The sequence below is a fragment of the Mustela nivalis genome, assembly GCF_964662115.1.
Source record: "Mustela nivalis genome assembly, chromosome: 8".
In the NCBI taxonomy this organism is placed as follows: Eukaryota; Metazoa; Chordata; class Mammalia; order Carnivora; family Mustelidae; genus Mustela; species Mustela nivalis.
In genome coordinates, this window is record NC_139027.1 from 96,616,703 (window position 1) to 96,644,329 (window position 27,627).

Here is a 27,627-nt window from a genome sequence, read left to right on the forward strand (position 1 = left end):
AGGATTTCCATGGAATAATTCATGGGAAAATATTTATGAATAGCCTGTCAGACAGAGGACTCACCCAGAAAGAGAAAACAGCCAAAATCGACGATCATGAGGAAGGGGAGGTGGGGCACAAAAATTGGGAGCACAGCTCAGGGTAGAGCTCTTGGTCCCCCCACCCATTTTGTTGTTTTCATTTGTTTATTTGCTTGTTTACTTGGTGTTTGATTCTTGGTGCTTCTTTTGCCAATAAACCGAGTTTCAAAGTCGCTCTCCACATGGCTCATCCTTCCAATTTCAGTTTAGAAGCAAGTCTCAACATATTTTTTAAATTATGTTATGCATGTATAGTAGTACATCATTAGTTTTTGATGTAGTGTTCCATGATTCATTGTTTGCGTATAATACTGTGCTCCATGCAATATGCGCCCTCCTTAACACCCATCACCAGGCAAACCCATTCCCCCATCCCTCTCCCCTCTAAACCCTCAGTTTGTTTCCCAGAGTCCAGGGTCTCTCATGGTTCATCACTCCCTCTGATTTCCCCCTTCATTTTTCCCTTCCTTCTCCTAATGCACTCCATGCTATTCCTTATGTTTCCCAAATAAGTGAAGCCATATGATAATTAACTCTGCCTGCTTGACTTATTTCACGCAGCATAATCTCCTCCAGTTTCATCCATGTTGATGCAAAAGTTGGGTATTCATTCTTTCTGATGGCTGAGTAATATTCCATTCTCAAATTTTTACTCCTCTTCACTGTGCCCTGCAGTCACCAATTCTGTTAGTGTGCCTCAGAGATGCACCTCAGATTCATGCCACCCAGAAAGCCCTCCTCAGCTGATGGTCAGACCAAAGGTCTCCAAGGCAGTGCTCCCCATGACCCCCAAGCCTGACAGGAACACATGGATGTCTTGGGGCAGTCTCTGGCTCCTGATACCTGCCTGCTTCTGTCCCTGATGAAATGTGTTTTTATGCTGCCACTTCTAATTTTTCAAAATACACTTCAAGAAGAGATGTTTGTGAAAAATCTCCCAAATTTATTTAGGTTGACTCACTTTTGCACAAAAACTATGAATGGTGCTCTCTGTGTTGACAAATACTGTTGCTCACCAAGTCCTTCCTCAGCACTGTTGATGTTAGGGACGGGATTACACTGGGACTTGTGATTATGTCTCTCCTGAGAGGCATGTCATGTGAGCCTACCATCCAGACTCCATGCTTGAGGTTAGACTATAGGCCTGATGCCCCATCTCTCACTTTACTGAAGGCAAATTTATGCTCTGAACTGGTACAGACCAGAGCCCACTGAGTGTGTACTGAGCCCACTGGGTGTGTCATAATCTCCTGTCCCTGCTTTCCCTACCCTGCCTTCCTGTTAGCTCCATGTTAACTCTGTGCTATGTATCACCTCCCCCATGGAGTAGCAGCCAGCGCAGGCCTCTGTGACATCACCCACAATGCTCTCTCTATGATTCACCTTGGACAGGGTTTTGTCTCAACTGGTCTGTGAGCTCTTCCAGGTCAGGGATCAGCAGTCCCACCCTCCTTGCCATTCTCAGAATGGGTCCTGGGTTATCCACGGGGTCCACAGGGGCTTGACAAATAACTAATGATGCCTTGTCAATATAGGCTTCAACTGGATCCTAAAATGTGTGTGACAAAAACTTCACTGATGAAAAAAAACCTTCTTTATCACTGCATAGTCACTAACCTAGAGAGGTAGGTATTTTAAGAGCTCATTTATCATAGGATGAGTTATTGAGTGCTATGGGTTTCCTTGATTTATAAATAATCTTTTCACTTAGGAAGAAGCTACTCCAGCCAGAGATTCTATATTATATAGGTGGAAAACATATTTCCATACATTTGGTGATGAGAGTTGGATTTTCATCAAGCCATTTCCTAGAACTTCCTTTGGCACAAAGAACAAGCATTCTGTTCTCATCTTGAAAGTTTTTGCACATAAGCCAGCTGTAAACCAGCAAACTACTATGATCCTTCTCCCAAACAGGTAATGATTCCCATCTCATTCCTATTTTAATTAAAAATAATTATGTCCACAGGTAATAGAAGTACTGTTTTCCTAGGAGTCTGGATGCTGAAGCCTTTTTAAGTTGGACCAGCAAACATTCCCCATGCCAAGCGACAATGATCTCTGTGTCTGAGGTTGGAGAATCAGGCTCTGGGGCAATGAAAGCCAGCTCTCCAGAGCAGACTGTGGCCGGAGCATAGGTGGCCTCAACCTTTAATGCAACATCCCCAGAGAAGTTTCCAAATGGAATTTGAACTCCCTCCCCTAAAACCAGGGAAGGAAGGACGTCAGCATGTATCTAGCACCTGGCATGTGGTGAACACGTACCAGGCACTTCCATGTATACACCTGACAGCATTTAGTGGACACAGGAGAAAGACTGTGAATAAGCACTAAAGTGTACCCAGTGATCTAGACAAGGAGAAGCCTGCCTTTAGAGAATACACAAAAAACTAGGAGCAATTACCCAGAATAAAGATTGGGAAAGAGTCTCCAGTGGAGCTGTCACTAAAGATAATGTCTGAATAGTGAGGAGGAATTAGGGGTCAAGATGGGGGAGAGAAGAGTGTTCCTGGATGCCAAATGCTTTAGGGTTCAAGGCAGGGAACCAGCATGACAGGGAGCAGTGCAGCTGGATGGTATAGAGTGTTGGGAGAGAAAAGAGGGTGGGGATGGTGGCAGGAGCAATGGAAACTTCCCTAACAACCTCAGGAAGCCAGTGAGGGAAAGGGTGGAGAGGGAGGCCCTCCAGGTATATCTGAAAAGGCTGGATGAGGGCATCTCAGCTGAGGTCCTGGTGGCTGGACCTCAGGAAAGTCCATGAATGGAGAAATGTGTTCAGTCCTGGAGCATGTACAAAACAGAAACAACAGACCTGAATGCTTCCTTAAATATGTATAATGAGGTAGGGGAGTGGAGAATATGGGAATGAAGCACCCCTCCTTCCGTCCCAGGGCCCTGGTGGACTGAGATTCTATTGTCAAAGTAGGAAACAATGAATGAAGGCTGGATTTGGGAAAGTAAGAGGGATGATGATGAGTTCACATATGCAAGATGAGTTAAATCCATGGGTGTCCCTGCCCTGGTTCCTACCATTCTGAGACTGATGGCACCATTTTGGCTATCATAGGCCAGGTCAGAGGGGTAAAGGCCCCTGATGCAGCTCCAGCTAATGACAGATGGGAAGTGGATGGAAGAATGCCCAGCATCTTTGTCCCTTGGTGAGACAGTCCAAGGCAAGTGTCCTGCACAATCTCTCAAGGCCCCAGCAGCCTGTCCCCTGAGTTGCCCAGAAGTTATCTTGCTGTGAATGTACCATTTGTTGGCACCTTCCCTTCCTGTCTCACTTCCCCTCTCCTCTACTGATACTCTTGAACTCTCGTTCTGAGGCCTGCTTCTTGGGAAGGAACCCAAGGCATCAGACTATTGTCCAACAAGCCTGGGAGGTACTACTACCACTTCTATAGAGAAAAGATAACTACGTGAGCCAGTCACCTTGAATGTCTACACATTCACAAGATATGAGATTATTGATTGACTGAACTCATTTCTCTTGTCAGAACTTGCAGAAGAGGCATCCATCTGTCTTTATATACCCACATAGAAGCCACTGAAGGAGACAGAAGCCCTCCTAGGCCAGCCAGAGCAAAGGGCAGCATGTTGGTTTGGATGAATGTGTTTTAAAACAAAAATTAAAAACAGACCTATGGGGCAGTTAATTCTCTTTGAAAATTCATAAGTGGCCTTATTACAGGGACAGGGTGTGTGAGATCACTCATACAGGCTTCATGCCCTCAGTCCCCAACAGAGCAATTCTTCATTGCTAATTGATAAATTTGCAATCAGGGTCCAGAGAGCAGTCTCAGGTAGGATAATGTAAGTCTGCCCTCTAAAAGATGGATTTGCTCACGAGTTGGGAATCAGTTAGGTTTTCTGGCCTCTAACACATGGGCTGATTTACCAGCTTTCTTCACCAAGAACCTCAGGGTTCTCAGGGATTCAGGGGTCACATCTCTTGTGGTGTCTTTCAAATTCTACAAGGTCCTAAATCCTTCTTGTGAATGATCTAAATACAAACAGAGAGGATATTTCAGTGAGGGAGATGAATAGGTGAGATTTGAACCCAGGTGTATTGGACTCCAAAGCTTAGGGTCTCCTCATTTGGTTGTAATCATGGTGACACATCTGAGAAGCTGGGAAGACTGTGGGCCTGCATCATCAGCTCTCACATCTGAAAGGCACGAACTATTTCAGGAAGATCCTGATTCTGTTGCGTGCGCACTCTCTCTCTCTCTCTCTCTCTATCTCTCTCTCTTTTCATTAGTAGATTTATTCATTTTTTTAAATAACATCATTATTCAGTTATATTGCACAATATAAAATTCACCTAACTTTTGAAGTGCACAATTCTGAGGGTTATAGTATATTCTGAGGTGTGCAGCCCCTCACTGTTATCTAACTCCAGAACATTTTCATCATTTCATAGCCTGTAAGCTGCCACTCCCTATTCTTCCCTTCTCTAGCCCCTGCCAGCCACTGATCTACCTTCTTTCTCTATGGATTTGATTATTCTGGACATTTTACATAAATGGAATCATATAGTATGTGGTATTTGTACCTGTCTTCTTCCACTTTGCACTACACATATGATGTTATTGTATTTATCAGAACTTCCCTCCTTTTTATGGCTGAATAATAATCCATTTTAGGGATATATTGCATTCTGTTTACTGCTTTCACTGGGGGGTGGTTGTTACCACTGGATTCCTATGTTATACTGGGGTAATTATGATTGATCTCTCTTGTTGAATGGTTGATAAAATAGTACACTCTTTTTCTGCCAAATATATTGTGAGAATGAAATTGTCTTAAAACAAACAAACAACAACAACAACAACAACAACAAAAAAAACAACACAAAACAAAGTCCCTGTCTTCACCTCTGGAGTGAGGAAAAGGCATTTCACATATGGCTGGGAACACTGACTGATGCACAGTATAAATGTTTAATAAGCAGAGGTGGGGTCACTCAAACATTAGCTGGACCAGAGAAGCCTCACTGGCAGACAGGCCATGTGATCTGCTGATGGACAAAATACTACAGGCTAAGCCTGCCGCCTCCTGTGAAATAGAGCTCTCAGACACCCAAATGTAGCAGATGGTTTGGTATAGCTGAGTTTCAAGTCAGAATAGGCAGCCCATGCTGCAGCCAAAGTATCCACCTTCCTTACTAAGAACAGGATATGAGCAATTTTGTGTTCTACCTGCCTCTAGCCCCTACAACCTACACCCTTTCTAAAGAATCCTTAACATGCTCCACCAGGAATTATATATTATGACTATGGTAGAATAATACATGGACCTATCCATGGAGAAATTGGGATTATACATTATAGAATGCATTTTTCTCAAACATGTCTTTAATGTTTAATAGATGCTTTGCTCTGAGGAATAACTAGAAAAAAATCAAGTGTAAGTTTCAGGAACCAGTGTCCTAAGTACCATGATTTCCAAACAGACATGAACATAGACAAACGGAAGTACACTCTCTAATATTTTTCTTTATTTCTGAGCCTGTGAACAATTATAGATTTTTAATAATTCTGCCTCCTGCCCTCCCTCTCCCCCTTAATAATTCTGTCTCCTGCCCTACCTCTCCCCACTCCCACAGGAACATTTAAAGATTTGCACTTTTAGGCTTAGAATTCATTTAGTGTGCAGTAGAAGGGATTTTACAAAATAGTATCTAATATCTGCACCTGCATGGCTGATTAACGACCTTATACACCACAGATTTTGTGTAGTAACAGTTACATTTAACACATAAAATAACCTTTAGAGCAATATCTCCAAGTAGAAACAGATCAGAGCAAACTATGCAACTGATGTGGAAAATTAACTAATTAGCAGTTAAGTTTAGCCAGGATGCATGAGATGTGTGACAGGCATGGATTGCTCCTAACACTTTTAATCCTTTCTCATACGGCTCAATTAAGGAAACCATTAGGGCACAGGTGCTAGGTCTTCTCCAAATCCCAGCACTGTTAGATGCATTTTGTGCAAACAGAAATACTTGCCTCCTGCTAAGCAAATGATGTATGTGTTTCTGCCAGTGCCCAAGTGTTGAGAGAAAAGAGCTGCTTGCAAATCCTCATTAAAACAATTAAAATTTGCTTTTAGCAGAAATACATAGAAAAGCCTGTGATTTGGCAGTGGAGATAGTTAATGAAGCATTCAGAACCAGATCAGTTATTGTTATTTAACATTTAAATGGCACTTTACAATTGCAAAATGTTGCATCATCGAAATTATCACTTTGGGTGACCTGGGACTTCCTGTGCACAAAGCCAATCCAAACTTCTGCTAGTGAACAAAGCTGTGTCACAATATCTCCAGGAAGAGTCTGAAGGAATTCTAAGTCTGATTCACTAATGATGAGAGAAGTGCAGAGGAAGTGCTGTGATACTGGAAATGAGAAACCTGTGTATTAAGATCATTGCTGCCATTAAAGTTATGCTAACTTGCTTTAGCTTTGTGGGTCTCCATCTCAGTTTTAAGGAGGATGTTAAAGGAAGGTGGCTTCTTCACCAATAGCACCTACATGCCCCACTATACTAGTTCCACATTTATCACCTTTAGTAACATCATCTACCACTGCCTGCCTTCACCACCACAATCACCTCCACCACCATCATCACTACCACCACATTATCAGCACCACCACCACCATATCAGCACCACCACCATTAGTAGGAGAAACATCACCATCATCACCACCATCACCACTACCACCTCATCATCTTCATCACCACAATCATCATCATCACCACCAGCATCATCTCCATCTGTCACCACCACCACTATCATGACCACTGCCATCACCACCACCACCACCATAACCACCATTACTATCACCATGAATGCCATCATTTCCACCACCACCACACCCATCATCATCACCACCACCATCGCTGCCACCACATCACCATCATCATCATCACCATCAGCATTATCATCATCAACACCATCATCTCCATCACCACCCATCACCGTAACCTCCATCACCACCACCATTATCTTTATTACTACCACCATCACCATCTTTATCTTTATCATCACCACCATCATTTTTATCACCATCATCTCTATCACCACCATGATCACCTCTACCTTCTCCACCTTCTTCACTACTACTTCACCATCTTTATTACCACCATCATCATAGCTGCCATCACCACTGCCACTACCACCACCATCATCATCCCCAACACTAATATTACTACCAGGAACTGGCAAACTGTAGCCCACAGGACACATCCAGCACACAAATTTGTATAGTCCACAAGCTAATAAAGCTTTTTTTTTTTTTTTTAAGGTTTTATTCATGACAGAGGGAGAGCACAAGCAGAGGAAGGGGCAGAGGCAGAGGGAGAAGGCAGCTCCCCATCCGATGTGGGACCCAATCCCAGGATTCCAGGATCATGATATGGGCAGAAGACAGATGCTTAACTGACTGAGCCACCCAGGTACCCTGATTTTTGTATTTTTAAGTCTCAGTTGAAGTGATTGAAGAAAAGTATATTCTAAGGCACATGAAAACCATAGGAAATTCAAATGCCAGTGTCCACAAATAAAGTTTTGTTGAACCACACTCACATCCATTCATTCATATATGTCTATGGCTATTCTGTACTACAAAGGCAGAGTTGAGTCATAGAGGTCATATGTGTAAAGATCATATGGTTTGCAAAGCCTGAAATACTTATTGTCTACTATTTCACAGAAAAAGTTGACTAATTCCATAACCCTTTCCATACCACCATCATTACTACCACCATCCACAATCACTACCATCGCCACCACCAACACCACCACCTCTACCATCACTATCAACAGCAGTGGAATCCTCACCAGAAGCCCACACACCATTCTATGGTTTAGAGATATAAAGACTGCCCATATGGTGATGAAAAATTAGTGATAAGACTATGAAGGTGGACACAGGCTCAAGCAAGAAGTCTTCCTTCCCACCAGTGAGTAAGAGAGACAGGAAAACCTTGAAGTTATTTTTATCTCTAGAATTCTTATGGGTAGCCTGTTGTTTTGGAGAGTGCCAGGGTGACTTCAGCTCTGAAAATTACTAACCACGAGCCTACACTCACACTCAGATTTCACACCTCACTGTGCCTTGAAAAATGCAGTCAAACACTTAGATTGGTATGTTTGGGGCTGGAAATCTCGCACCCTGATTCTTGGCAGAGGCAAATGCAGATCCCTTCTGGAAGAATGTGTTAAAGATAGTCCTCAGAAAATGCCCATAGATACTGTTGAAAGAAACCTCAGTTTGAAATTAAACATAATAAGAAAATGAGCTACAATTAGCAAGGGTGAGCAAAAATATCACTTAATTAGAACTCAATAACTGTAGCTATTGATATTATCAGATAAAGGTTATAAAATAAATCTGCTTAATATGCTTAGAAATGAAGAACTTAGAATTTAGGGATAAAAAATACATTTGTCCAATTAAAACCTCGGTGGACAGAGTGTCACTTGCAGCATTATGTAGCTGACTTGATGCTCTGAGGGCTTCTCTTACTACAAACTGAGACCACACTTTGAGATATTGCTGGTTGAAAAGGAAAACAACAAGATTACCACCATTCCATAAAACTTTACTATAAGGGGGAGAATTGTATTGATTTAAAATGCCAACAGTAACAATGATAGTAAATTATATGGTCTAATTAGAGACACAAGATGAAGAAGTCGAGACTGAATCCTCATGCTCAGCTAAGATCTTTATGGAAGTTCTCAAATTTTAGCATGCCTTAGAATTACCTGGAGGGCTTGTTAACTGTAGATTGCTAGGTTTCAACAGCAGAGTTTCTTATTCACTATGTAATGGCATCCAAAATTTTTTGCTACTAAGAAGTTTAAACTCATCCATGAGGGCTGGAATCAACTTCTTCCAACTTGTGATAATGTTGATATTTTGGCCTTTTTCCATAAATCACAAATGTTCTTAGTGGTATCTAGAGTGGTTAAGGCTTTCCAGAAAGTTCTATTTACTTTGCGCAGAACCATCAGAGAAATCAATATCTATGTAAGAAATATTTCTTAAATTATAAAACTTAAAAGTTGAAATTACTCCTTGATCCATGGATGTTGTGTTAGCAGGCAAGAAAATATTAATCTTGTTGTACATCTCCACCAGAGGTCTTGGGTGGTTAGCTGCATTGTTAATGAGCAATAATATTTTGAGAAGAATATATTTTTTTAATAGTAGGTCTCAAGAGTGTACTTAAAATAAACCACGTTGTAAACAGATGCGCTGTCATTGGGCTTTGTTGTTCCAGTCAGATAGTAGGGCAGAGTTGATTTAGTACATTTCTTAAGGGCCCCGGAGTTTTGGAATGGTAAATGAGCATTAGCTTCAACTTAAGTCTCCAGCTGCATTAGCGCCTAACAAGAGTTAGCCTGTCCACTGAATCTTTGAAGCCAGGCATTGACTTCTCTTCTCCAGCTACGAAAGTTCTAGATGGCATCTTCTTCCAATAAAAGACTGCTTTCATCTATGTTAAAAATCTATTATTAGTGTAACCACCTTTATTAATTGTCTTCACTGGATCTTCTGGAGAACTTGCTGAAGCTCCTATAGCAGCACCTGCTGCCTCACCTTGCACTGTTATGTTATGCAGACAACTTAAACCTTTTGAATAAAAAGACTACATATCAAAACAAAATACATATCAAAACCAACAGATGTAGCTGAAGCAATACAAGAGATAAACACAGAGTCTTAAATGCATATATTAGGGAAATAAAGGCTAAAATGTAAGGGGTAGACATCCAAACAAATAAGTTAGCTAAAGGGAGAGAATACATGTGACAAGTGGTAATAAAGATAAAAGTAGAAAATAGTGAAATACAAAGCAAAGCTACAACATGGAGAATCAACAAAACTAGAAGTTTGTGTTCTAAAAGCAAGCCTATGATGAAACTAACCAGAGAGACAGAGAACCATATCCATAAAGAAGCTGTCCTTCTCATGCAAGAGGGAGCATTAAGCACATTACTTTTCTTCCCTCTACTGAAGACCTCATTAAAATGTTCATAAAATAATAAAAAAATAAAAGAAGAGAAAATAGTAACAAATACTTAACAAAATAACAAATTTTAAAAAGCCACAATAGATGTAGTGAAAAGAAGGAGCACATACACCCCAATGTTCATAGCAGCAATGTCCTGTGGAAGGACCCAAAATGCCCTTTAACAGATGAATGGATAAAGAAGATGTGGTTTGTATATACAATGGGATATTATTCAACCATCAGAAAAAGATGAATATCTACTAATTGTATCCACATGGACGGAACTGGAGGTCATTATTCTAAGCGAAATAAATCAATCAGAGAAACATAATTATCATATAGTTTCACTCATATGTGGAACATAAGGAATAGTGCAGAGGACAATGTGGTGGGGAGGAATTGAATGGGAAGAAATTAGGGAAACACACCATTTAAGACTCTTGGCTCTGGGAATAAAAAATTGAAGGTTGTGGAAAGGGAGGGGGTAGAGGGATAGGGTAACTGTGTGATGGGCAATAAGAAGGGCATATGATGTGGTGAGCACTGGATGTTATATTGAACTGATGAATCATTGAACATTATGTCAAAAATCAATTATGTACTATACCTTGGCTAATTGAATTTAAAAAAAAAACAAAAAACAAAAAAACCCCAGAGTAGATATCAAGTTGCACAGACTGCTAGAAAAAGAAAGTCAGTGGAAGCCCAACAAGGCAGCTGCAGGCCAGACTTGGTGAGGGAGGTGGATGGCGGCTGAGAACATGGGGTATACAAGCTAACATAGGACTTCCCGTTATAACAACCCATGCTGGAAAGACAACCAGGTAATGCCTTGAGGGCTGACAGAAAATCTGTTAAGTTATGCACTCAACCAAGAAATCACCCAAGATTGAGCAAAAGCAAAAAAGGAAACAAAACAATGACAAATATTTTCAGCACTCAGAAAATTTATCTCACAATACTCTCCTTAAATAAGTAACTTATAAATTTACTCCAGAAAACAAACAAACAAACAAAAAACACACAATAACAACGAAAAGAAAAAAAAAAAACTGATAGCAGACACTAAGGAAGTGGAAAATCAGGGATAAAATAAACAGTGAATAATTCCAGAAATGACTAAAAAGAAACCCGTGTATGGCAGATATCTACCAACAGTGTGTCCAACTTAAAACAAATACCTGTGAGCTTCACAAAAGCCATCTTCCTGAGTAGGAAAGGCTGAACAAATGTGAAGCTGGAAGATACAGGTATACTTGGAAGAAAATGTGAGTTTCTTCTCTCAATGTTAAAAGAAAGTCCAAAAACTTTAGAAAAAAAATTTAGAAACTTCAAAAAACACATACACACACCAGCAGAAAAATTGTATATGAATTTTGTAGAACTAAATAGAAAGCAAAACAAAATTTCCCATTCCACTTCACCTAGACACTAAAAATATTTTCTTACTTCTGGTATAGTGGTTCATGATACCGGAAACCAGAACTAAAGAAATATTTCCTCACTGTAACTTGGGCTTACAGCCCTAGTGTTTATAGAATCATGATGAAAACTGTTTAATAATTTAACATTTGGAATCAACATAATTAAAAAACAGATTTTAAAGGTTATGAGTCCTGACAAAGTCACCATCATCATCATCATTTTGACCAGACACCTAAATGCATGACAAGCACTGTGGCATATTTATAAGGATTGCCTTAATTTTCAAAATAACTCCATGAGGTAGCTATTGCTATTATCTTCATTTCACTGATATGCAAACTTATCAGGAAGCTCAGTAACTTGCTCAGTATCTTCCTCCTGTAAGCAGCAGAGCCAGATTAATTTCCAGGAAGTCTGATCTTAGGGTCTGACTCATAGCCATTAAGCTAGACTCACTCATCCTAATGTAAAAGTGAGGACACAGCCAACCTTGATGGGAAGGCAAATAGGACCAAAGAAAGCAGAGATGAACAAGCCTGCCACTTACAGTCTCATCCTGCCTGGTAGGAAGACAGGAGATGGAAGTTTAATGATGTTCACTTAAAGATATAATAGGAACCTATGGGAGAACTCAAAATTTTACAACCCTGAAAACTTAGAGGAGGTAGGATGTGGGCAGTAGTATTATTAACTATTATTAACTACATGCTAACTTTGAGTAAGCTAAATTCTACTCTTTCAAAATAGGACACCCATTGGACAGAATCTAATGTCAACAGATCAAGAAATAACTGGATGAACGCAAGAGTCCAGGTATGGCTTATGACAGTAACTGTCAAAAGAGAAAAATGAACAGGAGCTGCCTCTGGGTAGCAGGTTGGGGTTATGGAAGAGTATGTTAGAGTTGAGGTGAGAGATTTGGAATTTTTAGTACTATGTTTGTGTACTACTTAATATTTTACATGCCATTATTATGCTAGCCAAAATAACCACACATACACACACACACACACACACACACACACACACACACACAGAATTTTTAAAATCACTTCATCTTGGATAAATTGGAAGCCTCATCCATTGCTGGTATGTAAATGGAAATGGAAAATGGCACAGCCCCTGTGGAAAATAGTCTGGCAGTTCCTCAAAAATGAGACGTAGAATTTCCCTATGATCCAGTAATTACATTTCTGGATATATATCCACATAATTGAAAGCAGGGTCTCAAAGAGATACTTTTAGGCCCTTAATCATAACAGTATTATTCACAATAGCCACAAAATGGAAGCAGCCTAACTTCCTTCAACAGATGAATGGATTAACACAATGTAAGATATCCATACAAGGGAGTATTATTCAGCCTTAAAAAGGAAGGAACTTATGACACATGTTACCATATGGATGAAACTTGAAAACATTATGTTAAGTGAAATAAGCCAGACGCAAAACAAATACTGTATGATTCCACTTACATGAGGTATCCAGAATAATCAGATGTATAAGACAGAAAACAGAATGGTTGCCAGGGACAAGCAAGGGAGTAAAGAGGAGTTATTATTTAATGAAGACACAGTCTCAGTCTGAAATGATGAAAAAGTTCTAGAGATGGTCAGTGGTAATGGTTGTATAATTATGTGAATGTACCTAATGTCACTGAACTGTACACTTTAAAATGACTAAAATGGTCAATTTTATGTTACGTATATTTTATCACAAAAAACTCACTTTCCTCAAAAGAGGAAGCAATAACTTTGGCCTCCATGCCAATAAGATATGGTACTTTTGAACTTATTTGAGTTTAATATAAATTGGTTCTTTTACCATTTCCTGAAAAATAAAAGAAATTTAAAGCATGTTAATTCTTATGATAGTCTTTCAATTTAGCACTATTGTTCTTATTTTAATTATATGTAATATATAGAGTATTATAAAGAAGATATATAATTATATTAAATATATATAGTTAAGCCCTATAACAGTTTATTGTTATTTATACAGCCAATATTCACAAAGATATGCTCAAGGAAAACTTTGTCATATTTCATACAGTCTCAGTAGCCTTTGATTGTAAGATGCATCCTTATTTCAGAATTTCAGGAATGTTAAAAAGTGAAAGAAATTTTCATGTTATAATTGTAGAAATATTATATTAAAAAGAAAATAAGCTAAAGAGAGAGAGCCTCAGAATGTAACATTTACTCAGAAAATGAGTTGTTATTAAACAGGATTAATCTTAGCAATTATATTCTGTGTTTTGTGTGGTGGTAGGTGTGAGTATGTGTTTGTGTGCATGTCTGTGTGTGTGTGTGTGTGTGTGTGTGCACATGCAGGAAAGAGAGACAGAGGGGAAGAGTAACAAGGGAGAAGGAGAGAGGAATCCACTGTGTACCAAGGGTTTCTCATAGATCAGAGTTTCACAAGGAATATAAATTATCAAGGGATCAAAGAAACAAATTGGCCTTCTCTCTGTATCAATAGTAAAGACACAGGACAGAACTAGGATAGGGATTGGTTGTTGCTAGGATCCATTCCATGGAAAAGGGTAAAAAAGGAAACTGCAAGAAACAATGAACCCCAAGTGAAAACTTGTCCAGCTCATCATCTACATCATAAATCATCTTCTAGAAGATACTTAGAATGCAACATAATTAATCCCAAATACCCACAAAAACAAAATGGTAGATTGATTTGCTATTTCCAGGATACTGGTTCTACTAAACCTCAGATTTACTAAAATAAACTAAAAGCATAAAAACTAAAAACAATATCTCCTCACAGTGTTCCAATAACAAAGAGCTTAGAAACACAATTTCTTTCTTACAAAGATTCAGAAATGAATGCACACCCTTATGGGTGGCATCCATGGTCTACCTTCCAATTAATTAGCATAATAAACTCAGGCTGCTTCCTGAACTTTCATGCAACAAACAGAGGGCAGCTCAGGCTGAGAAACACATAAGAAAAATCAGTAGCTGAAATTAATTCTTCAGAGTTCTGACATAGAAAATGAGTCACATTTCAACCAAGTGTCTCTATGCTATTATCTCAAGTTTATTCCCATGGCCATTTACTCTTCAATTATTCTCTGCCTGTCAGTGATGGGTTTCACAAACCTAGTGAAGGTCAAGGAACACAAGCTGGAATGAGGCACACGCTCCAGGGAATCTGCTCAGCCAGTCTCCTTTCACATTGGGGTGTTCGGACCAACAAAAGTAAATAAAGTTTTTAGGAGAATGGGGTGGGGATGGCCTTCACCACAGGTCACCTGACTGCTTCATCAGTTTCATTGCATTGACAACAGAAGGGAGCTGCTATTTCCTTAGGTTAATTCCTCAGAAAGAGTGAAAATATAGCATATAAAGAGTGAAAATATAGCATTAAGAGATATACTCAGACAGTGAATATGGTGAGTCACATATATGAAAGCTTTATGGCCCTTATGAATCAGAACTTGGCAGGAAACCAGAGACTGGAACATGGGCAGGGCCAAGAAGCTAGTTACTCCTGCTGCAGGAGCTTCAGAAGAACTGTACTTTCATTTGGAACAGGGATTTCTTTTTGACAGAAACCGTTCACCCTAAGAGGTGAGAAAACTGAAAATCAGACTTAATGATTGCTCGTGCTATAATGTTCGGGACACAACATGGAAAACCCCCATGACGGGACATGTTTCTGCATAAGAAACCTACTACAGCTAGAAAACTACTTTCAATCTGCTTCTGAACAAATACAGGTCTTACCAGTGGTGGTCCCAGCTCTGCTTGGTTCTTCTACCTCCTGAACACAAGTTACTGAGATTTCCAATTATTAAACTATGTATACTTCTCCACAATATCATTATGGAGTGACATCATTGTGGTTTTCCTTCCCCAATTGTTCCTGAGAATCATTTAGCACTGTCCTTTTAAGAGCCTTGAAGAACCTTCTCCTCCCTGCTGAGGATGCTCCCAAGATTCTCTGTTGCCCATTTGACTTGCTGCAATAGCTAAATATAAGCAATTTTATTTGATTACAGGTACTCCTGTTGGTCTTCAGCTCGTGGGCTATGACAGAAGTGAGCCTCAAAGTTAGAAATATTAGACACCTTTCAATGCTGGATCATAAATACCAACACAGGGATGAGAATAATATTGCAAGTGACAACTTAGAGACTGAACACAGAGCACACTCCCCCGCCTAAGGTTCTAGCCTATTTCAGTCCTGCTGAAACAGACCTGGTGTTGCCAGATCTTAAGATTTCTTAGGAGAAATCAGCTTTAATCATGGAGGCTGACTACACAATGTGAAACCTTCCTGCAACACAGTATCTAAGCATCTTACATAATACAGCAAAGATTCCTTTAAAAGCATAGATGAGCTCACAAGAAAGCTAGGGAAATATTCAGAGGCAAAAATTAAAGAGAGACTGAAATATAGAATCTGAAATGCAAGCTGTTTCTGGTACTGAATACACTTTTTTTAGGGTGGCTGGGGGTGGCAAATAGGGATAGGGTCCCTGGGTTATGGACACTGGTGGGGGGTTATATGCTAAGGTGAGTGCTGTGAAATCTGTAAGCCTGATTATTCATATACCTGTACCCCTAGGGCAAATAATACATTATATATTAATAAAATATTATTTTAAGTGGACAAATGAATGAACAAACAGGAACTAAAGAACTGGAATGTGAAACTAATGATACCAGGAATCAAGCACAAGATAGAAAATACAAAACAGAGATTAAAAAGTAGAAAGATTTAGTCTAACAATGTCCCTCAGTCATCCAGTAGAAATTCTGGAAGAATTAAGGGGCCTCATTACAGAATGAGAGAATACTAAGATTAGGAGAGAGGCAATGTCTAAAGAGATTTGAGAATTAATTGGAACTAATGAAAGATGTGAGTTTGCAGATCCAGAAACACATAATGCAAATTAAATGAAATGGATTCCACACCTATAGATCTTGTAGTAAATCCATACAAAAATATATAGATTCTCTATAAGAAAAAAGCAAACCAAGAGTACATTTCTCAACAACAGCTATATGAATCATAAAAAAATAAAAAATATGACATGATACTTTATGTGGAAAACCTAAAAAAACTCCACCCCCAAATTACTAGAACGCATACAGCAATTCAGTAATGTGGCAGGATACAAAAATCAATGCACAGAAATCAGTTGCTTTCTTATACACTAACAATGAAACTGTAGAAAGGACAATTAGAGGATTGATTCCATTTGCAATGGCACCAGAAACCATAAGATACCTTGGAATAAATCTAACCAAAGAGGTAAAGGATCTATAATTGAGGAAGTACAAAACACTCATGAAAGAAATTGAAGAAGACACAAAAAGATGGAAAAACATTCCATGCTCACGGATCAGAAGAATAAACATTGTTAAAATGTCTATGCTAAAGGAAACAGTCAAAAAAACAAAGAGACAATCCACAGAATGGGAGAAGATATTTGCAAATGACAGTACAGACAAAAGGTTGATATCTAGGATCTATAATGAACTCCTCAAACTCAACACACACAAAACAGGCAATCATATCAAAAAATGGGCAGAAGTTATGAACAGAGACTTCTCCAATGAAGACATACAACTGGCTATAAGACAAATGAAAAAATGTTTATCATCACTAGCCCTCAGGGAGATTCAAATTAAAACCACATTGAGATATCACCTTATGCCAGTTAGAATGGCCAAAATTAACAAGACAGGAAACAACATGTGTTGGAGAGAATGTGGAAAAAGGGGAACCCTCTTACACTGTTGGTAGGAATGCAAGTTGGTGCAGCCTCTTTGGAGAACAGTGTGGATATTCCTCAAGAAATTAAAAATAGAACTTCCCTATGACCCTGCAATTGCACTCCTGGGTATTTACCCCAAAGATACAGATGTCGTGAAAAGAAGGGCCATCTGTACCCCAATGTTTATAGCAGCAATGGCCACGATCGCCAAACTATGGAAAGAACCAAGATGTCCTTCCACGGATGAATGGATAAGGAAAATGTGTTCCATATACACTATGGAGTATTATGCCTCCATCAGAAAGGATGAATACCCAACTTTTGTAGCAACATGGATGGGACTGGAAGAGATTATGCTGAGTGAAATAAGTCAAGCAGAGAGAGTCAACTATCATATGGTTTCACTTATTTGTGGAGCATAACAAATATCATGGAGGACAAGGGGTGTTAGAGAGGAGAAGGGAATTGGGGTAAATTGGAAGGGGAGGTGAAGCATGAGAGACTATGGACTCTGAAAAACAATCTGAGGTGTTTGAAGTGGCAGGGGTGTGGGAGGTTGGGGTACCAGGTGGTGGGTATTATAGAGGGCACGGATTGCATGGAGCACTGGGTGTGGTGAAAAAATAATGAATACTGTTATGCTGAAAATAAGTAAATTAATTTTAAAAATGTCTATGTTACCCAGAGCAATCTATACTTCCAATGCCATACTGATCAAAATACCAGTGGCACTTTTCAAAGTGCTGAAACAAACAATCCTAAAATTTGTATGGAATCAGAAGAAACCCCGAATTGCTAAGGAATTTTTGAAAAAGAAAAAGCTAAGGACATCACGTTGCCTGATTTAAAACTTTACTACAAAGCTGTGATCATCAAGACAGCATGGTACTGGCACAAAAATAGACACATAGACCAATGGAACAGAGTAAAGAGTCCAGCTATGGACCCTCAACTCTATGGTCAAATAACTTTGAAAAAGCAGGAAAAAATATCCAATGGAAAAGAGACAGTCTCTTCAATAAGTGGTGTTGGGAAAATTGGACAGCTATGTATGGAAGCATGAAATTCAACCATTCTCTTACACCATACACAAAGATAAACTCAAAATGGATGAAAGACCTCAATGTGAGACAGGAAGCCATCAAAATTCTGGAGGAGAACATAGGCGGTAATCTCTTCAACAGCAGCCACAGCAATGTCTTTCAAGACACTTCTCCAAAGGCAAAGGAAACAAAAGTGAAAGTGAACTTTTGGGACTTCATGAAGATCAAAAGCTTCTGCACAACAAAGAAAATAGTAAAAAAAAAAAAAAAAAAAAAAAAAAAACAAAGAGGCAACACATGGAGTGGGAGAAGGTATTTGCAAATGACACTACAGACAAAGGGCTGATATCCAAGATCTATAAAGAACTCCGCAAACTCAACACCCAAAGAATAGATAATCATGTCAAAAAATGGGCAGAAGATATGAACAGGCATTCTCCAATGAAGACATACAAATGGCTAACAGACACATGAAAAAACGTTCATCATCATTAGCTATCAGGTAGATTCAAATCAAAACCTCACTGAGATATCACCTTACACCAGTTAGAATGGCCAAAATTATCAGGACAGGAAACAGCAAGTGTTGGAGAGGATGTGGTGAAAGGGGAACCCTTTTACACTCTTGGTGGGAAAGCAAGTTGGTGCAGTCACTTTGGAGAATGGTGTGGAGATTTCTCAGAAAGTTAAAAATAGAGCTACCCCATGACCTGGTGATTGCACTACTGGGTATTTACCCCAAAGATACAGACATAGTGAAAAGAAGAGCCATATGTACCCCAATGTTTATAGCTACAATGTCCACAGCTGCCAAACTGTGGAATGAGCCAAGATGCCCTTCCACAGATGAAGGGATAAAGAAGATATGGTCCATGTATACAGTGGAATATTATGCAGCCATCAGAAAAGATGAATACCCAACTTTTGCATCAACATGAATGGGACTGGAGGAGATTATGCTGAGTGAAATAAGTCAAGCAGAGGAAGTCAATTATCATATAGTTTCACTTACTTGTGGAACATAAAGAATAATGTGGAGGACATTAGGAGAAGGAAAAGAAAAGTTAATTGGGATAAATTGGAGTGGGAGATGAACAGACTGAGGATTTTAGAGGGGAAGGTGACCCTGGTGGTGGGTATTAAGGAGGGCATGTATTGCATGGAACACTGGTTGTTCTACATAAACAATGAGTCTTGGAACACTGCATCAAATAATGATGTATTTTATGGTGAATAAAATAACACAATAAAAAATAAATTAAAAAATTAGTAAAGTTCTAGAGAGGAAAAAAAACACTTTCAGCCTAGAATTCTATACCCAGCTAACTATTAAGTCACCAATAAGAATAATGTCTTGGTTAAAGACAGAGAGAATGAACTCCTATGAGATCTTCATTAAAAGGACTAGGAAAGTGTAACTTCGAGACCCGAGGAGAGACATCATAGAAAGCAGAAATAGATGCAAATATAACGTAATTGAGGAACATGAGTAAACTTTAATAAGCATTGACTATAGAAAATAATAGCAACAAGAGTGACAATAATAATGATGAATTTTGGTATGTCAAAAGTGAGAAGGAACTAAAATTATGAACAATAATGTAACATGGAAAGGTGATTCTAAGATCCTTATACTCTTAGGGTGAAGGGTGGTAATGGCATTTAATCTGGAATTTGTACATTAAGGAGTGCATATTAAATTTTAAGCATAATATCTAATGATAAAAATAAAACACATACATTTTATTTTTTTAAAGATTTTATTTATTTATTTGACAGAGAGAGAGAGACAGCGAGAGAGGGAACACAAGCAGGGGAAGTGAGAGAGGGAGAAGCAGGCTCCCACCTGAGCAGGGAGCTTGATGTGGGGCTTGATCCCTTGACCCTGGAGCCGTGACCCAAGGTGAAGGCAGATACTTAATGACTGAGCCACCAAAAGCCCCTAAACATTATACATTTTAAATAAGTTGAGGGACAGGAGAGGAGCTTGAATGGCTCAGTTTGTAGCAGCTAACTCTTGGTTTCTGCTTAGATAATGATCTCAGCGACCTGGGATCAAGCCCTGAATCAGACTCCATTCTTACCCAGGAAGTCGGCTTGTGGATTCAATCTCTCTCTCTCTCTCTCTCTTCCTCTATCTCAAAAATAAACAAACATGTGCCCTCCTTAACACCTATCACCCGTGCTGAAATGAGAGAACTGGTGTTAAACATAATGAATGAATCATTGAACACTACATCAAAAACTAAGGATGTACTATATTGTGGCTAACCAAACATAAAAAAAAAAAGTAAAAGAAAAATAAACATACAAATAAATAAATATTTAATAAGTTGGGGGACAAGAAAAGAATAGCGAGTTTAAGAGAAACTAGGATCTAGACTTTCTTTAAAATGACAATTGAAGTGTGTATACGAGCCCATGAGTGTGTGTGTGTGTGTGTGTATGTGTGTGTGTGTGCATGTGCACACATGGCCCTTGAATTCCTCCAAGTATAAAATAAAATATACTTAGAGCACTTCAGGTTGTAACCTCTAAGTGACAGGTGTTTGTGCCAGGAGTTTCTACAAAAATTACAAGGACTCAAGGACATCACACAGAAAACATACTCCAGAGAGATTTACACATCAAGCCAGTGAAATCCTTTATATATTTTATTTATGGTCTTTTTTACACTCTGTTAGTTTCTTAAATCACTATGAATTTATTCTGTTGCAGGACTTGGCATCTAGGCAACTGTCTTTTTAATTTCTTACTGACTTAATAGCAATACTCTTAATTTAAATTTCAGGCTCCTTACTTCTACATCTGTTTATTTCCTTTCTCCTTCAGGTCTCACAATTATTCCACTGTGGGGAATTATTCCACTGTGCCTGTGGGGAAGGTGGGCTGGGAGTTGGACAATCATATTTTTTCTTTCTTTTTTTTTTTAATCATTTTAGAAGAACTGTATGTATTTAGCTTCCAATTCTTAGTCTTGTTTTAACATTTACTTCCTCATTTGTTTTTTGTTTTTACTTTAAAATACAATCTTTAACTTCTGGGTCTCCCATTTATTGTTTCTATGTTTTTAAAAAACATTTATTTAAAAATATAGAAAATAAATAAAACATTAATTTTAGAGCACCTGGGTGGCTCAGTGGGTTAAGCCTCTGCCCTCGGCTCAGGTCATGATCTTAGGGTCCTGGGATTGAGCCCAGCATTGGGATCTCTGCTCAGCGGGGAGCCTGCTTCCCCCCCTCTCTCTCTGCCTGCCTCTCTGCCTACTTGTGATCTCTGTCTGTCAAATAAATAAAATCTTTTAAAAAATTATTTTAAATCTATTTTATTTCATGTACCTTTTTATTCATTAGAGCTTTTAAATTATCTGATATTTAAATATTATTCCCCTTAGTTTTAACTTTCTATTCACTCATTGTTACCATTGTGTTAATCTTTTAACTTTCTTCTACCTTTCTTTATCCTCTCTTTCTCTCTGAGAGTTTCTTTTTTCTCCTTTTTTGCTAGCTCACTTATTTACTTATTTACTTATTTACTTATTTATTTATTTATTCTAAGCACACATTAAGTGCCTTGAGGAGATTGAGATTCTTCTATTTGTGCCTGAGTGGCCCCTTTGTGCTGAGGCTCTTAAGATGGAGGATGGCAGCCTGCTGACCTTTTTCTTGCTTAGTGGTTCTAGATTTGTGGGAACAGTGCACCTCCCCACTAACCCCCTGGCCCATCTCGGTAATGAGTTCCTTGTTTGGGATCCACAAATTTTAAGCAAACTATCCACAGCCTGTCCTGGACTAGGAGAAGACAGATGGTTAAAGGAGGCCAGTTTAGGTTGTTTCTCTCCTACAGGATGGTGGAGAAGGCTTGGCCAGGCTGCAGGTGTCCTTCTCATATGCTACTAGCTCCCTTTCTTTTCTCTATCACAGAAGTCCTTAAAAGCCATAGGAGGAAACTATAGCCTCACTTAAACTTATCTTGTGTGTTGAGTAGGTCTGCCTTGGGGGCCCTGCAGCTCCCTTCCCTCTGGGCTCCCATGGTCACAGCAGTCTAACCATGGCGAAGTTTGGGTTCCTGGTGGTGCCCAGGGATAAACTAGGAGTAGGATTTCATACAAAACAAGGGCCTAAGTAGTGAGCTCCAATAGCATCTTCTTGAAAAGCCCAGGCTCTCACCAGCCAGGGGTAAAGTGATACTATTGTTCCCTCTTCCCTCCAGAACCACTTGGGAATAAAAATAGTGAATCAGAAAAAGTTGAGACATCTCTGTGTTGCAGATGCTGATGGTCCCTCCCTGCACACCCTCAACTCTCATCCCCACAACATGCACTGATGCTTCCTACCTCAAACAATTGAAGGCACTGTCTTGATCCACATGCTTGGTGAGCTTGGAGGGAGTCAGTACCCACAGGAGCAGCCTTGGACACTGTGCACTGAGAGGTGGAGAATGAATCCACCAGCCCTGGACTTCAGACATGAAAACTCTAAAGAGATTCTACTCCAACTCCCAGAACTCACCCAGCAGGACTGACCCCAGCTACCCATGCTGGTGATGACTCTGGATGTATAGCTATTAACTGGCCCTCCCGTTCCTACTCATTTTTCCACTGTCCCCCTGAATCATTTCCTAAGAAAACCACACACACACACACACACACACACACACACACACACAAACCCTTGTCCTAGAGTCCTTTACCCCAGTCTCTCCTCTGGACTAGATGAGGGCCAAATCGTAGGTTGCCTCGCCCTCTGCCCAGCTGCTCTCCTTGTATGGCAGACTTGCATGTGCCCCTGCCACATGATCTGGGTGACGAGGTGCACTCTCTGAAAATCACAGTATAGTAGACTTTAAACAAGCCAGAATAAAACCAAAAGGAATTTTAGTTTAGGAGAGGACAATTTCCAGATTTCTGGCCACAGATCCTCTCCAGCAAGAAGGCCAGGTTGGAGCTTCCAGAAAAGGGCCTTGTCTGGTGGTTGTTAATAGTATGTGACTCTCAGAGACTTGAATTTTTAGAAGTTTATAGTTTAAGATCTCGTTTCTCCAGCTTTCAAGGGCAAAAAAGTGGCATTTTATGAGGACATTGGCCACCCCGGTGGCATCAAGAGGACTAGCGTCACATTTTCCATATCTTCCAGAGTTTTTCTTTCTTTCAAAGGTGACTTGCTTTGTTGACAACTTAAATGTGTTACCTCACTTGCATTTTTTTTTTTCTTCCTGGGGACCTTAGTTTGCTGCTGTTTAGACACATGACATGTTTTGGATAAAGGTTTCACTTTACCTTATTCCATGTGTCCTTGCTCTCAAAACCTGCTAAAAATAGGGGTGCCTAGATGACAGACCCCTAACTGGGTGTGCTTCCAGCCACAGATGGAAAATTCCTCCTGGGGGTTATTGATGAATGGAACCAGATGGAGCCAAATTGAAACACTTGGGATAAATTGTGGTTATGGGGGTCTAAGTCATAGCCCAAGCCTCACAATTAGCATTGAGATAATGCCATAGCTCTCTTTTATTTCTTCCATGCTGGGACACTTATTCTGGATGTGTTAAAAATATATATATATCTCCCTGTAGCAATGTTGTTCTGAAGCTGGCTTCTGGCTAGTTAACCCTGGACCACAGCATTCAGCAGGATATGGAGACTGAGGTCATTGTGAAAGAGTGAAACTTTTAATGATGTGTCACTATCTAGACTCTTAAAAACTTGCTAAAAGTGCTGAAGGGTATGGTCTAGCCTCTTACTTTCTGTGTTGAGATTTCTGATCCCCTCAATAAGCCCTGGCCTCACTATGCTGTGGTCTAAGCTCTGGTCTCCTCAAAAAGATACTTTGTTCTGCCATCAGCAGACACACCTTAACCTGGTGGATGGAGTACTGTATGAAACAACAGATACAAATGAAGACTTCCTGGAATTCTACTAAATTTAAATTTTATCAAAAATGTTGTAGGGCCACTGAAAATTGAATCCCATGGTACAAGAAATCAATGTGGATACCTCAAATCTAACCAAAATTAGCTGCAATGGCAAGTGAAGAGAGAAGATCTGGGGCAGGGGTGTGCAGGAACCAATCTGGTCCCCTCCCCACCATTCCTGAGAGAACCCAAGGCCTAGATGTGAATGAGACAGAAGGAGATTTTTACACCTCACAATGCTTGACTTCTCAGAAACATGACCCCCTGGCAACTTCCTTCTCCAGATAATTTTGCCCGTGGCTTGTCTGGTTACACCTTTTCCTATGTTCCCTGCTTCCTCCTGAGGTCCTCCTACCCACTCTCTGCCAGGTCATCCTTCTCTGCCCGGCCTTCAAATGTTGGGTTTAAATCCTTTCTTACTCATCAGTCTTCCTGTAACTCATGGTTCCAATGAACACCAGACCCACTAGAATCCCCCCCAGGAGCTCTTGAAAGCGTCAGACTCAAGGAGCACCAAGCTCTCAGCTGATTCATCACTCCACCCTGTGTCCATGGACTACTACCGATCCAAGTCCCAAACCTTGCTATTTTTGTTACCACTGTCTCCTCAAAATCAGGCCACTGACAAGTCCTGCTGATTCTTCCACTTGTCTCCCATGTCACCCTAGACCAAGTTGTCACCATCCCTCACCCAGACCATCTCAATATCTCATAGGTCCTCCCTGACAGCTTCACTGTGCAGCAGGGTCTTTCAGACATATAATTGATCTTGTGACTCCCCTGTATACATTCCTTCAGTGACACTGCTCCTGGGGTACAGCCCAAAGGTCTCAGCATACCTTAGGAGGCCCAGTATAAACAAACCTTTGTCTTTCTACCTTCATCCCACCCCCATGGCTCCAAACTATTCCCAACTTTCTGTTGATCCCCACTGGCCTTCTTTTACTTATTTGAAGTGAAATATAATCTTTATGAACTATAGATTTCAAATTTAAAGTTTGATCTACACAGAAAAAAGGTGAAAATTAAAAGTTTACATGCTTCACAACAGGGCAAATAAACCCCAGGACCCAGCTCACCTGTAGCCTCACAGCCACAGATGGAGACACATAGCCAAGGTTAGGGATGGTCAGCACTCAGGTGGCTGATGGTGGCCCAGCCCAGCTTATATGGGACTCTTCCTTTTGTTATAATCTTCAATGTCCCCCATTTTCCTTTCAATAGGCTTTTAAAAATATTTAGTATTTATGCATGCCCTTTAAATATGTGCATCTATTTGATCCTTGGATGAGGTACACCACAATCTACAATACACAGCCATCAGAGACCCATGTACCATGAATGTCTGCAGAGCGTAAAACTTCCCTTGCTGAATCCCTTGGATCCACTTTGTAAGGAAAACCCTTGATTAAATGAAATTTCTCCAACCAAATTATTCAACAAATACAAACTGACCAACTGCCCTGTACCAGACACTGCTCACCATACTGGGGACACATTGGGAAGCCAGCCAGGAGCCTCTGTCCTTGCCAAGCTTATGCTCTGCTTAAGGGTGGGGTGCATGCCATGAATTTATTATTTTTCTTTTTTTATTATTTTTTATTATGTTATGTTAGTCACCATACAATATGTCATCAGTTTTTGATGCAGTGTTCCAAGATTCATTGACTATGTATAACACCCACAGCTCCTTGTGATATGTGCCCTCCTCAATACCCATCACCGAGCCAACTCATACCCCCACTCCCCTCCCCTCTAAAACCCTCAATTTGTTTCTCAGAATCCACAGTCTCTCCTGGCTCATCTTTCCCTTCAGACCATGAATTTAATTAGTGAGTTATGTAGATAAGGGTCAGGGAAAAGGTAGAGCAGGGCAAGGGAGACTGGAGATTTGGGGGAGGTATTCCCAGTGGGTATTTTTGGGGATGCTGCTTATTGCAGTACAGTGTTGCTTCAATGAGAACTTTGCATCTCATCTCAGGAACAGAAATAGATGAGCTTCTCATGAGTCCTTGGTCTATTTTTACCACTTGGACACTGTGAGTCATGTTGCTGATTGTGTCTCCCTCTTTGCATTGCTGCTGGTGAGCTTACAGCCAGTTCTGGACATCAAAATATATATTTGGAGTACTGACTTCTCTCCTGGTTTTATCTCGTTTTCCCCCTAATTTTTTTCCCCTTCATTTTGTTAGCATCACCTACGTATTTAATTGGCTGGTTAACCTATCTTGTTATATTCCCACATGCCTTTGTCATGCCCTGGGTGATAAATACCATGTGTTAGCAATCCACTCCTGAGGTATACTTCCATATATCACCAACACTTTTTCTTGCAGAAGAAACAATTCCTTCCATAGTCTCCAGAAAAGAGGTACTGAGAAAAAGGGAAAAGGCCTTGGTTTGCTCACCAGTCTCACCTGACCACAGAGCTTCTGAGACCAGACCATGAATCTGGGACAAAGGATCATTCACATATCTGGGATGAAAGATGTTTGAAATTTGGAGAGCAAATGTGATAAGCTTAATGCTATGACTTCTAAATGAGCATTGAGCATAATTTTGTAAAAGTCCATATCCACTGAAGTTCCTAACTAGTCAGAATTTGAAGTAGAATAAATATAAATGCAAATAAAACTCTCTTGAAGGTATTTTTCGGATACATCAGAAACAGATCTGATCACACTTTAAATCATGCTTGTTGGCCCACTATCTTACTTCAATGACCTTTGTATATTATTATCTTTACTGGCAGAAGACAGCCCTGCAGGTCTTCACACCTTTCTGATCAGAAACCAGAGGTCAGTGAACTGTGGTGGATATGCATTTGATCTGGAAAAGCAAGTTAACATGTTCTTAAGAGATTTTAGATGGTACATCTATAGAATGACACTCTTAAAAGTCATTAAGATAGCTGTGAAGATCAAATGAATGATTGTTTCAAAGTCAGATTATTTCCTATTAGATCTACAGGGGAACATTGATTTGTGAGGATCTAGAGAAATTCTGTCTCCCTGCGATTCACTCTTGATGTGCCTTGGATGTGATTCCCCCTGAAGAGGTTGTGAATCGGAGCAGCATCAATGCATGAACAAAGCTACATGACACTGTCTCCGGTGTGACGCAGTAGTCCCTGCTTCCCACTGGTCCTGTGACAGAACTCACTTACAAGAAGAGAAGCTCATATGCAGAACAGGCCTATCATTTCAAAAAAGGCTATGACTCCTTGTCCATAGTGATATCCAAGACTTGCCATTAGCAGCTCTGAAACAAGAATTGGAATATAAATCATTTATTTGGGGAGGGTGGTTCCAGGAAGTGCTGGACAGGTAAGCGTGAGTAGGGCAGGGGACAGAGAGAAGATAAGAAAGGATGTCCTATTAAAAAGCAAGAT

At 39.9% G+C, this 27,627-nt stretch overlaps 1 protein-coding gene and 1 long non-coding RNA gene across 5 annotated transcripts in view; one reads left to right on the top strand and one right to left on the bottom strand.

Annotated features, from left to right (window-relative positions):
- SYNDIG1 (synapse differentiation inducing 1) overlaps window positions 1–27,627 on the bottom strand; it is a 179,350-nt gene that overhangs the window by 107,160 nt on the left and 44,563 nt on the right. The window lies entirely within an intron of this gene.
- LOC309871398 lies at window positions 1,513–26,859 on the top strand. Of its 2 annotated transcripts, XR_014315254.1 has the most exons (6): window positions 1,513–1,706; window positions 1,793–1,998; window positions 3,149–3,254; window positions 7,394–7,544; window positions 12,285–12,350; window positions 26,573–26,859. It is a non-coding gene; the product is annotated as an uncharacterized lncRNA (long non-coding RNA). The 2 variants fall into 2 exon arrangements; XR_014315255.1 differs by lacking the exon at window positions 3,149–3,254.